General features: G+C 39.9%; 1 long non-coding RNA gene and 1 pseudogene across 1 annotated transcript; one reads left to right on the plus strand and one right to left on the minus strand.

The window, feature by feature from the left end:
- Positions 1-1,889: 1,889 nt before the first annotated feature.
- On the plus strand, positions 1,890-2,945 carry LOC132124490 (uncharacterized). The gene is made up of 3 exons (XR_009426767.1): positions 1,890-1,961; positions 2,318-2,532; positions 2,819-2,945. It is a non-coding gene; the product is annotated as an uncharacterized LOC132124490 (long non-coding RNA).
- A 1,821-nt stretch (positions 2,946-4,766) lies between these two features.
- On the minus strand, positions 4,767-10,225 carry LOC132123932 (putative ferric-chelate reductase 1; annotated as a pseudogene).
- Positions 10,226-10,381: the final 156 nt, after the last annotated feature.

Here is a 10,381-nt window from a genome sequence, read left to right on the forward strand (position 1 = left end):
AACATTACTTAGTTGTTTTAAGTTTTAAAAGTGGGAAACGCACATAAAAACAACAGTTAGCCTACTACCATTAATAAAATATGTAATGGTTTAAAATATTGTCTAAACCGTGTGAAAAATTGTTTAAACTCATTTATCACAATGAAACATAGTCAATTTCTCCTCTAAATGAATTCCTGTTTATTATCCAGATTGATACATGAATGTACTTGCAACAACTAAAAAGACAAATTAAGTGGATCATCATTATTTATTTAATACTGTTCTTTAAAGCAGCTTTGCTGTTTGTTGTTTCCATAAAACATAGCATGAAGTTAGCAACTAATGCTACTGTTATCAAAAAAAAAAAAAACGTCCAATGAGAATTGGCATAACTAAAATTCCAATGTCGTTTAAATTGTATATATACTTGACATTTTCTCTACTGTAAAACTACTTTAGGTTAAAAAATGTTGGTCTGTAAACAACATCTAATTAGAAAAGATGCAGAGAACAAAAAACTGATTGAGAATAAAAATGTACCGACAAATTATAATTTGTTTTCCTTGTAGGGGCAACCCTGGGAATTGAAATCTTATCTTCCCTTTCAATTCTAGCCATACACAAAGAAAAAGAAAAAAAATCACAGTGTTATATGGCAACATTGTACTATAGTGGGTTAATTACACTGAACATATGATCACTAATTTGTTTGTGTATAGATTTTTTTATTTGTCTGTCACTCTTAGATCAAATTTGAAAAATAATCTCTGTAAGGCATGAGTGAGACTAAAACAGGTGCGTCATGTTACCTGAAGTAGTTTGTTGTGTACTGTAGGTTTATGGAGGCAGAACGGAATTTTCTGTTGCCCATGGGCAGACAATGAAGCAACCATGACTTTGCAAAAAAGAAAGACCGCCCCTACTGTGAATCTAGACTTGTGTGTCATAGCTGAAAGATTTTGAAATATGAATTTAGAGAATGAAATAAAGTACCAGTTGTATTTAAAGGTAAGGAATCTATTCTTTTTCTTGAGGAAGCATGATATCTACTTTAATAATCACAAATGAACATAAACCTGCTTCTTAACCAACAATCCAAATCTGCTAGTACTCGTTCCGTATCTCAGGAAACCGAGGTTACGTTCGTAACCGAGTACGTTCCCTTCGATACTTCACTCATACTGTGTATGGGGAACGAATTCAACCGCGACGTGCCACGGTAAGGAACGACAAGACTTATCTTGAACACCTTAGGGTCCAGGGGATAAGTGAGAGGGCCGGAGCCATCGAACCCTTGACGCTACACTACTAGAGGGAGCAAGCTCCCTGGAGGTGGCATGATGACGGAGTCTTATAGAGGCCATCGTATCAAACCGAAAGGACTTGAGCATGCAAGGTCGGGATGTCCAGGTTATAGAATCTGACAAAAGTGGATGGCGAGGACCAGCCGGCCGCCTCACAGATGTCCTTGATAGAGACACCACTAGACCAGGCCCATGAAGAGGCCATTCCTCTTGTGGAGTGGACTCTTACTCCTATGGGGCACTCAAGGCTCATAGAGGAGCAGCATAGAGCGATTGCGTTGACTATCCAACGCGAGAGGCATTGCTTTGAGACTGAAGACCCCTTGATGCGGCCACCAAAGCAGACAAAAAGCTGGTCAGATTGCCTGAACGGCTGTGACCGCTCAATGTATATCCTCAAAGCCCTCAGTGGGCAGAGTAAATCCAGCTCTCACTCACCTGACGATGGAGCGAGAGCTGAGAGGGAAATTACCTGTGCTCTGAACGGTGTCGAGAGCATTTAAGGGTGGTAGCCATGCCTGGGTTTTAAAATGACCTTCGAGTCACTGGGCCCAAACTCAAGGCATGCAGGACTCACCGAGAGGGCCATCCGTCCTTCTGGAAACCGCCTGTAGGGGTGCTCCACGACTGAACCAAACAGGATTCATCCAAGGCTCCAGGGCTGCTAGGCAGGCTGTGCCGCCAAGCATGAGGTGGGACCCTGAGTTTCAGCCAGTATTGTAGGGGCCGCATTCGTAGGAGACCAAGCTGCAAAACTGTTGAGGCAGAAGCCATAAGAAAAAAACTTCAGAGGGAAACAGGCTTTGTTCCTGACAGAGGCCGTGAGCTGCTGAAGTACCAGAGCATGCTCTGGTGATATGATCGCCCTCATATGGACTGAGTCGAAAACCGCTCCCAGGAACATAATGCGTTGGCTGGGGAGCAGTGAGCTCTAGGCAAAATTTACCCTGAGTCCTAGGCACTCTAAGTGGCTCAGGAGCATGGATCTGTGGTGGTCTAGCTTGGTTCGCTACTGGGCTAGTATGAGCCAGTCATCAAGATTCAGAATGCGGATTCCCATCTGTCTCAGAAGGGAAAGCACCTCGTGTATGCACTTCGTGAAAGTGCGGGGAGCTAGAGACAGCCCGAAGGGAAGGACTGTATATTGGTAAGCCACACCCTCGAACACAAATCTCAAGAATCATCTGTGATGGGAGGCTATCTGGATGTGAAAATAAGCGTCTTTCAGGTCCAGCGAGAAGAACCAGTCCTCGGGGCAAATCTGAGTGAGGATCTGCTTCAATGTCAACATCTTGAACGTCCGTTTCATGAGGGAGAGGTTCAGGAGTCTGAGGTCTAAGATGGGTCTGAGACCGCCATCTTTCTTGGGGACAAGGAAATAACGGCTGTAGAACCCCGAGCCGCTTTCTGGGGAAGGAACTATTTCTATAGCTCCCTTCCTTAAAAGCGTCATCACTTCGGTGTGGAGGACCTGAGTGTTGTCGGACTCTACCAAGGTGGGATTCACCCTGTGGAAACGTGGGGGTCTTCAGGCGAACTGCAGTGAGTAGCCGTGTTTTATTATCCCCAACACCCACTTGGACACTCCGGGGATGGCCTGCCAGGCCTCGGCCCATGTGACAAGAGGCTGGATAGCGTCGAGTGGCAGGCCGCTGGTTAGGGGCCCTGACGTCTAGGCGGTTTAGCGTGCTTAGCGGGGCAAGCTGGGTGCTGCTCCTTAGAGGGCGCCGCCTGGGGGGTAGAAGGGGTAGGCTTGCTCTGGTGCTGAGTCGGCGCAGTCCTGGGACGACTAGAGGCAGAGCTGGAGCGTTTGGGCAGGAACTGTCGCATGGCCTGGGATGACTTTTGTGCTGAAGTGAAACGCTCTGTAAATCCCTCTACGGCTGGCCCAAAGAAACCAGATGGAGAGACTGGGGCATCAAGAAAGGCCACTTTGTCGCTCTCCTTTATTTCTGTCAGGTTGAGCCTGAGGTGGTGCTCCAGCACAACCAGGTTGCCCATAGATCGTCCGATGGCCTGGGCTGTGGCTTTCATGGTGCGCAGGGCCAAAATTCGTGGCGCTGCGGAGGTCGCGAGAAGCAGGTTCATTAGGGTTCATTCTTCCAGGGAATGGAGAAGCTATGCCTGGTACACTTGCAATATGGCCAGGGTGTGCAGTGCTGAAGCGGCTTGGCCCGTAGAACTGTAGGCTCTGCCAGCTATGGCAGAGGTCGTCCTGCAAGGCTTGGAAGGAAGGGCTCTCTTGCTTTTCCACCCCACAGCCGCGGGAGAGCAAAGGTGAGCAGCCACTGCCTCGTCCAGGGGCAGCAATTGCTCATAGCCCTTCTCCTGAGAGCCGTCTACTGAGGTGAGAGCTGCAGAGGAGGAAGTGCGTAGGCGGGCCGAGTGAAAAAGGCTTCAGTATCGAGGAAAAAATGAGCTTTTCCCCCATACGCAGTATGAGTGAAGTATCGAAAGGGAACGTAATTCATGCACTAATTTCCTCTTGATTGGATAACTGTAATACTCTGTACATTGGCCTACCTCAATCTAAACCATCTCGGTTACAGATGGTTTAAAAATGCAGCAGCCAGATTGTTAACAGGAACAAAGAAAAGGGATCATATCTCCCCATCCTTGCCTCGTTGCATTGGCTATACATGATAATTGATTTTGATACTTGTTTTTATCTCTATTTATGTCTCTTTTTCTACCCTCTTTTTCTTTTTTAAATTCTGAAAGCACCATGGAGCAACTACGGTTGTGTTAAACTTGTGCTCTGTAAATAAAATGAGCCTTGCCCTCCAGTCCAGTTGTTCTCAGTGTGAAAAGATATGCAAAATATGCAAATATCAAATATGCAAAAGAAAATCAAAGAATTTGTGGGACCGGAAGGATTTTTGTGAGCAGTGAGCAGTTTAACTATTCAGGACAAACAAGGGACTCATCAAGGTAACAACACAGTATTGAGCGCATATACAACTATAATTTTCTCTCGTGGACTATACTGTATGTAAACGTATTTAATGTGAAATATCTTATTCAGGTCAGTACTAAATAAAAAGTAACATGCATTTTGAATGAGCCCTCTTATTTTGGTAAAATAACTTTTTGCAGTTACTGCAAAGTGTACATAAACTGTTGACCACACCTGTATATTACTATTATAATTACATAATTTAATTATTACTATAATAATACTTGTATTTTATGAATAAAAAAAAGATCAATATGAAATTATACTAAAATCGTCCCCTTGGAATTATAAGGTTCTATCTGCATTCCGAGTAGTTTTGAGATTTTGAGCTTCAATGTTTTTGCATTCCATTCGACTGTATAGATAAAACTTTGTTGTTTATTTAAATAAAAAGTCCCAAAATGTACAGAACATTAAAAAATCTATCACATAATATAAATAAGTTGTCACTGAATAAGAATATGTGAATAACTCGATTTTGACAAAAATGTCAGATAGAACCTTATAATTCCAAAGGGACGAAATAATGCTACAACGCGATCCACAGACCTTGACTGGTGGAGGGTCCGGCAGCAATCATGAGGTAGTACTCGCTAGCTGATGTTGCTCTACTTCCCGTGCTAATAGCATTACGAGAAGTAAAAGAACAATTGATATTTCCATTTGTCAACGCTGTTTTGATATCAGTCACATTCACCTGTAAACATATAGAATATGTGTGATGATATCTAATTACATAACAGGTGAAAAAGGTGGCACATAAGAGGAATGTACCAGTGAGAGAATAGTTGGCACTGTTTTTCCTGTAGAAAAAGCATGTTGAACTTGGAGGTTGCCGCTGCTGTCCACACCACAGATGTAGATGTCATCATTGCCCTGAAAATACAAACAAGATGTATAAAATGCTAACTTTTTAAAACCATACGAACATGATGTCTCTTTGTTCATGGGGAAACAAAATCACATTTAGGGCTTGCAAATTTTTTGTGGAATGCATAATTACTCAGTGCTGACAGAGGAAGGTCTTCAGATAAGACTCTCATGAGATCTCATGTTTCAGGAAAAATGTAATGTGTCCGACGCCCACTTGGATGTTTAGTGTACTGACATATAACTGATATCCAGGCCCAGACTGAGTCTGTGGAACACCATCACTCTCACAGTTCAACACATTTCCCATTTTATGTAGGCTTGTATATTAAATATTTTTCAGGCAAAACAAGGAAGAAAAGACCTGCTGACATCTCACCATTTCCTGGTCATCTGAAAACCCAATGGCGAGATATCCACTGGCCTGGCCAAACATTTCAATCCTCATTTCTGATTGGGTAGATGTTGTCTGAACTGCCATGAAGTAACAGCCTGTGTTGGCAGCTGGGTCACAGTTGTCGGGCTGACTGAAGCAGACTTTGGTTTTCCCACAATCGGGATTTGATGAAACCTGAAATCAACAGAGCAATTTGTTGCTTAATATAAAACAACATACAGAGAAATAGATAACACATTTTCCTAGTTTTCATGTTTGTTTATGTTTAAAATAAAAGCTAGACTTACAGTCGGAGTATTTGGGGTTAGAGAAGAATTTCCTGTAACATTATATGATACAGTAGGAGTTGCAGAAGTTCCTGTACCATTATTTGCCACAGTAGGGGTGGCAGAAGTTCCTGTACCATTATTTGCCACAGTAGGAGTTGCAGAAGAAGTTCCTGTACCATTATTTGCCACAGTAGAACTCTTGACACCAACCCAAAAGGTAGAAAAATTTTTCAAAAATGTGGCTCTGAAATAACACCAAATGTTCCATTACGAATAACACCGGGAAATATTCATAAAAGTGAAAAATAAGTATAAGTGTCATTCAAATGATAAACAACACACTTAAGACATATTAAAAATTATACCCGAATTCTATATCGCCAAGCTGTCCAGATGTAGGGGCTGTCCATTTAGCATCAACTGAACTTTTTTTACTGTTCGATGTGTGAGAGACTGCACTATTCTGAATAATATAAATAATAAGAAAATATAAAAATGGGTCCATTTCTGATAATAGGCCAATGTTATTTCAATAACAAAAATAAAAACAGCTACACCAGTGTCATCCCATACTAGCTTATTACAAAAATGTATATGAGATAACAACCTAAAAATACAATTTTATACATAGCCTCAAGTGTACCACTTTACTTGTATATATTATGACATAATATAATATACAGTAATATATTTGTTTGTGTTACTTCTGCACCAAACACTACAGGTATGTACATAATGTAGAAAAACTCACAGCAACTCCATTGCAGGAGAGGAGCTGCGCATTACTGTTTGTCACAGTAAAAGTGCCGATGGGAGTAGTAGAACCAACTCGACGTGCTTGTAACATAAACCCTGCAAACTGATCTCCTGATTGGCTGTTTAACAATACTGAGAAAGAAGAAACAGTGGAATTTACTTACATACTGTCAATAGTTGCTCAACATACTGTAATCTGATTAGAAATTATAAATTCATATAGTATAGTGTGGAGTAGTATAGTATAGTATAAATAAATGCATTACATTTAGTAACAGTACGCTATAGTATAAGTAGTAACATAATACCGACTAATTTCTAAAAGTTATTTAACATAGTATACTGCATAATAACAATCTAATTATTTTAATGGTAACTTTTTGTGGTAATTTATTATAGGGTCTCTTTTGTTAACATTAATTCATTAGCTAACATTAAGTAACAATATGAGCAATGTATTTTAAGTTAACAAAAATGAAATCTTGTTGTAAACTGTTTCCATTTATTACTTCATTCTACTTCTTCATTCTTCATTATTAATACTTCATTCTGATTAGTCAAGCAGGGCGCGGCATTCAGTGGTCGGATATTTTTGTAGTGACAATTGTCCTTGATTTTAGAACTGACCTTTCATCTGGGAATTCAGCATAACAGTTCTATCGTTTTATACTGTAGTACAAGTTGTGTCTACATTATAGAAATGCAACTTCATGAGGTAAAAATAAATGTGATTCCCTAAACAGCCATGAAAGCTGTTTTCAAAGCAAAGAAGTTGCAGAAGCAGCCTAACCTGTGATTTGATCTCCCTCTTTAAAGGTGGTCTTGTCGGCAGTGATGCTGAACGGAGCAGTGGTGCTCTGAGCGCTGTAACTCCGGTGAATAGGCGTCATAGAGTCACACACTACGCTTACAAGTCCGTTACCGTAACAGTGCACGACACCGACACAGCAAAAGATAACATACAGAAACATCTGTGGAGATTTACAAACTCACTATAAGTAGCGAAATCAATGAACAGCGACGGGGAAGCAAAGAACGAAAACACACAATCTTATTGGAAATAAAAACAACCTTTCCCAAGAAAACTCGGTGGATGCTCCTGCTACTGTTGTGGCTTTGTTTTGGCTGAAATTATTGGTGTGCGCGCGCTCAAGAAAGTCACTGCTCTACTGTAAATAGTCTTGCCATTTGTGGGCGGGGTTTACCTGAAAAGGTAACTGATGCTGTAATCAATGTATTAGTGGGCTATCACGAGATCCCATGACTCGCATGTACACAAATGCAAGCAGTCTAAGTTTTTGTATTATTATTACAGTGTTGTATAGCACTGATTTTGATTATGATGTTTTTTTTTTCTTTTTTCTTGTACTTCTGCTAAAATAATAAATACACAAGCTTGCTTTCGGGCATGGCTGGACTGGCCATTGGGCATACCGGGCATTTGCCCGGTGGGCCGACGTGCTTTTCGGGCCGATATCTCATACTCATACTTTTTTTTTTTTTTTTTTTAAACGGTCCATAAAATTTGTACATCAGCGGCCCATTTGTTTTGTTTTGTTTTGTTTTGCTTAATTGGCGGCGCTGGGTTTGTGCCGGTGTAATGCATTGGTCAAAGTCAGTGTTAGTTTTTTTTTCTGACAGACCAGCCCATGAAACACGTAGATCAGCGGCCCATTGGCTCTTTTCTTGATTGACACTGGGCTGGCCCAATCACAACTTTAAACGAGTGAGCGAGCGGCAGCAGTGTCAGTGTGTATCTGTAAAAAAGATGGAGAAGAAACGCAAGGAATGTGCAGATAAATAGCGTGAAAAAATAGAACCAGGCCCTTAAAGCAGACACTGTAAACTGTGTCAAAATATATGTTTTCTGACCTTCATCAGCTCCTGTGGCAGATGATGATAGTGAGGACGGAGGATCAGGAGAGAGATGAGAAAGTGTAGAGCCTTCGGTAAGCATAACTACTTTCAAAACACTTAGGCCATGTCATGAGTGTAGATTATTTCCACATCTGCATAGTTGACGATTACCGCAATTCACTAGAAATTTAATAAGAGGCGTTTGTAAACCATGTTTTCCGCCAAAATAAAAGCTTGATGCAGTTTGCGTTAAAATAAAAGATCATGTGCTTATCTCTTTCAAGTATAGAAATTGGTACAACTAATTAAGAAAGTTTCCTTTATTTTTTTGTGCATTTGTTTTACAAAATATGGCTATTACTGTCATTGGATTAATATTATAACTATTATTATGTATAGGTGTAATGTAAATAGACACTGTAACTAAAAGAGGTTTGAATTTTTCTTTGTTTAATTTGCACACTGAATATGGGTTGGAGCTTTTAATTTTGAACTCTCAAAGTGCATCAGATTAATGAATTTAACATTAAAATGCACAAAATTTTCTCACGGGGGGGCATGCCCCCCAACCCCCCTAGAAGGACCAAGGACACACCACCATAGTTTTAATAAAAACCCTGTAAGAAACCGTGGTATTTCTATGCCAGAGCCGCTTATAGCTTGTTTTAGGATTCACCGCTGTGGAGTATAGTTCAACTGTATTAATAAATATACAATTTTGACTTATTTCATCTGTTAACTCTCACTCGTTCCTATACTCACTCATTACATGGCATTAGTGGTTTTAATGAATAGGAGTTGGTATGCATATAATTAAGGGCGTGCAAAGATGGGTCGTGTTTATGATCATATAGTGGGCCGGTCTGGGCAAAAATGCCCGGGCCGATTTTTTGTCCCAGTCCAGCCCTGCTTTCGGGTGCTTTTAATTCAGACAACGTAGGCCTGTCAATAAAATATTAATCATGATTAATCTGAATTTCTATAGTAACCAAAACACATAACTAGGCTGTTTTAAGTTTTAAAAGTGGGAAACACGCAAAAAAACACTTATTATTAATAAAATATTTCATGGTTTAAAAGATGGGGTAAACAGTATGAAAAATGGTAAAACTCATTTATCGTTTATGAAAAATAGTTATTTTTTTCTAAATTAATTCCTGTTTATTGTGCAGATTGATACCTGTATATGCTTGCAACTCTTAAAAAGACAAATTAAGTGGATAATAAGTATTTAATACTGTTCTTTAAAGCAGTGCTTAGCTTTGCTATTTGGCGTTTCCATAAGCATGAATTTAGCAACTGAAGCTACTGTTATCAATAAAAACGTCCAATGAGAATTAGCATAACTAAACTACCATTGTTGTTTAAGTAGCACATATACTTGACATTTTCTCTACTGTCTGTAAAACTAGGCCTACTTTAGGTTAAAAAAATGTTGGTCTGTAAGCAACATCTAATTGGAAAAGATGCAGAGAGAGAGGGGAAAAAAAACTGATTCAGGAAAAGATTTTTTACAGATAACTTAGAATTCGTTTTCCTTTTAGGGGAAACCCAGGGAATTGAAACCTTATCTGCCCTTTCAGTTCTAGCCATACAAAATAATTAGACAAAATAAAATTCACAGCATTATATGCAACACTTTACTATAGTGGGTTAATTACACTGAACATGATCACTAATTTGTTTGTGTATGGATTGTCACTCTGAGATCAAAATTGAAAAATAATCTCTGTAAGGCATGAGTGAGACTCAAACATGTACGTCATGTTACCTGAAGTAGTTTGTTGTGTACTGTAGGTTTATGGAGGCAGAACGATGACTTTCTGTTGCCCATGGGTAGACAATGAAGCAACCATGACTTTGCAAAAATGAAAAGACCGCCCTTACTGTGGATCTAGACCTGTGTGTCATAGCTGAAGGATTTTGTAATATGAATTTAGAGAATGTAAAAAAAGTACAGTACCAGTTCTATTTGAAGTTAAGAAATCCA

Source organism: Carassius carassius, chromosome 42 (genome assembly GCF_963082965.1).
Source record: "Carassius carassius chromosome 42, fCarCar2.1, whole genome shotgun sequence".
Lineage (NCBI taxonomy): Eukaryota > Metazoa > Chordata > Actinopteri > Cypriniformes > Cyprinidae > Carassius > Carassius carassius.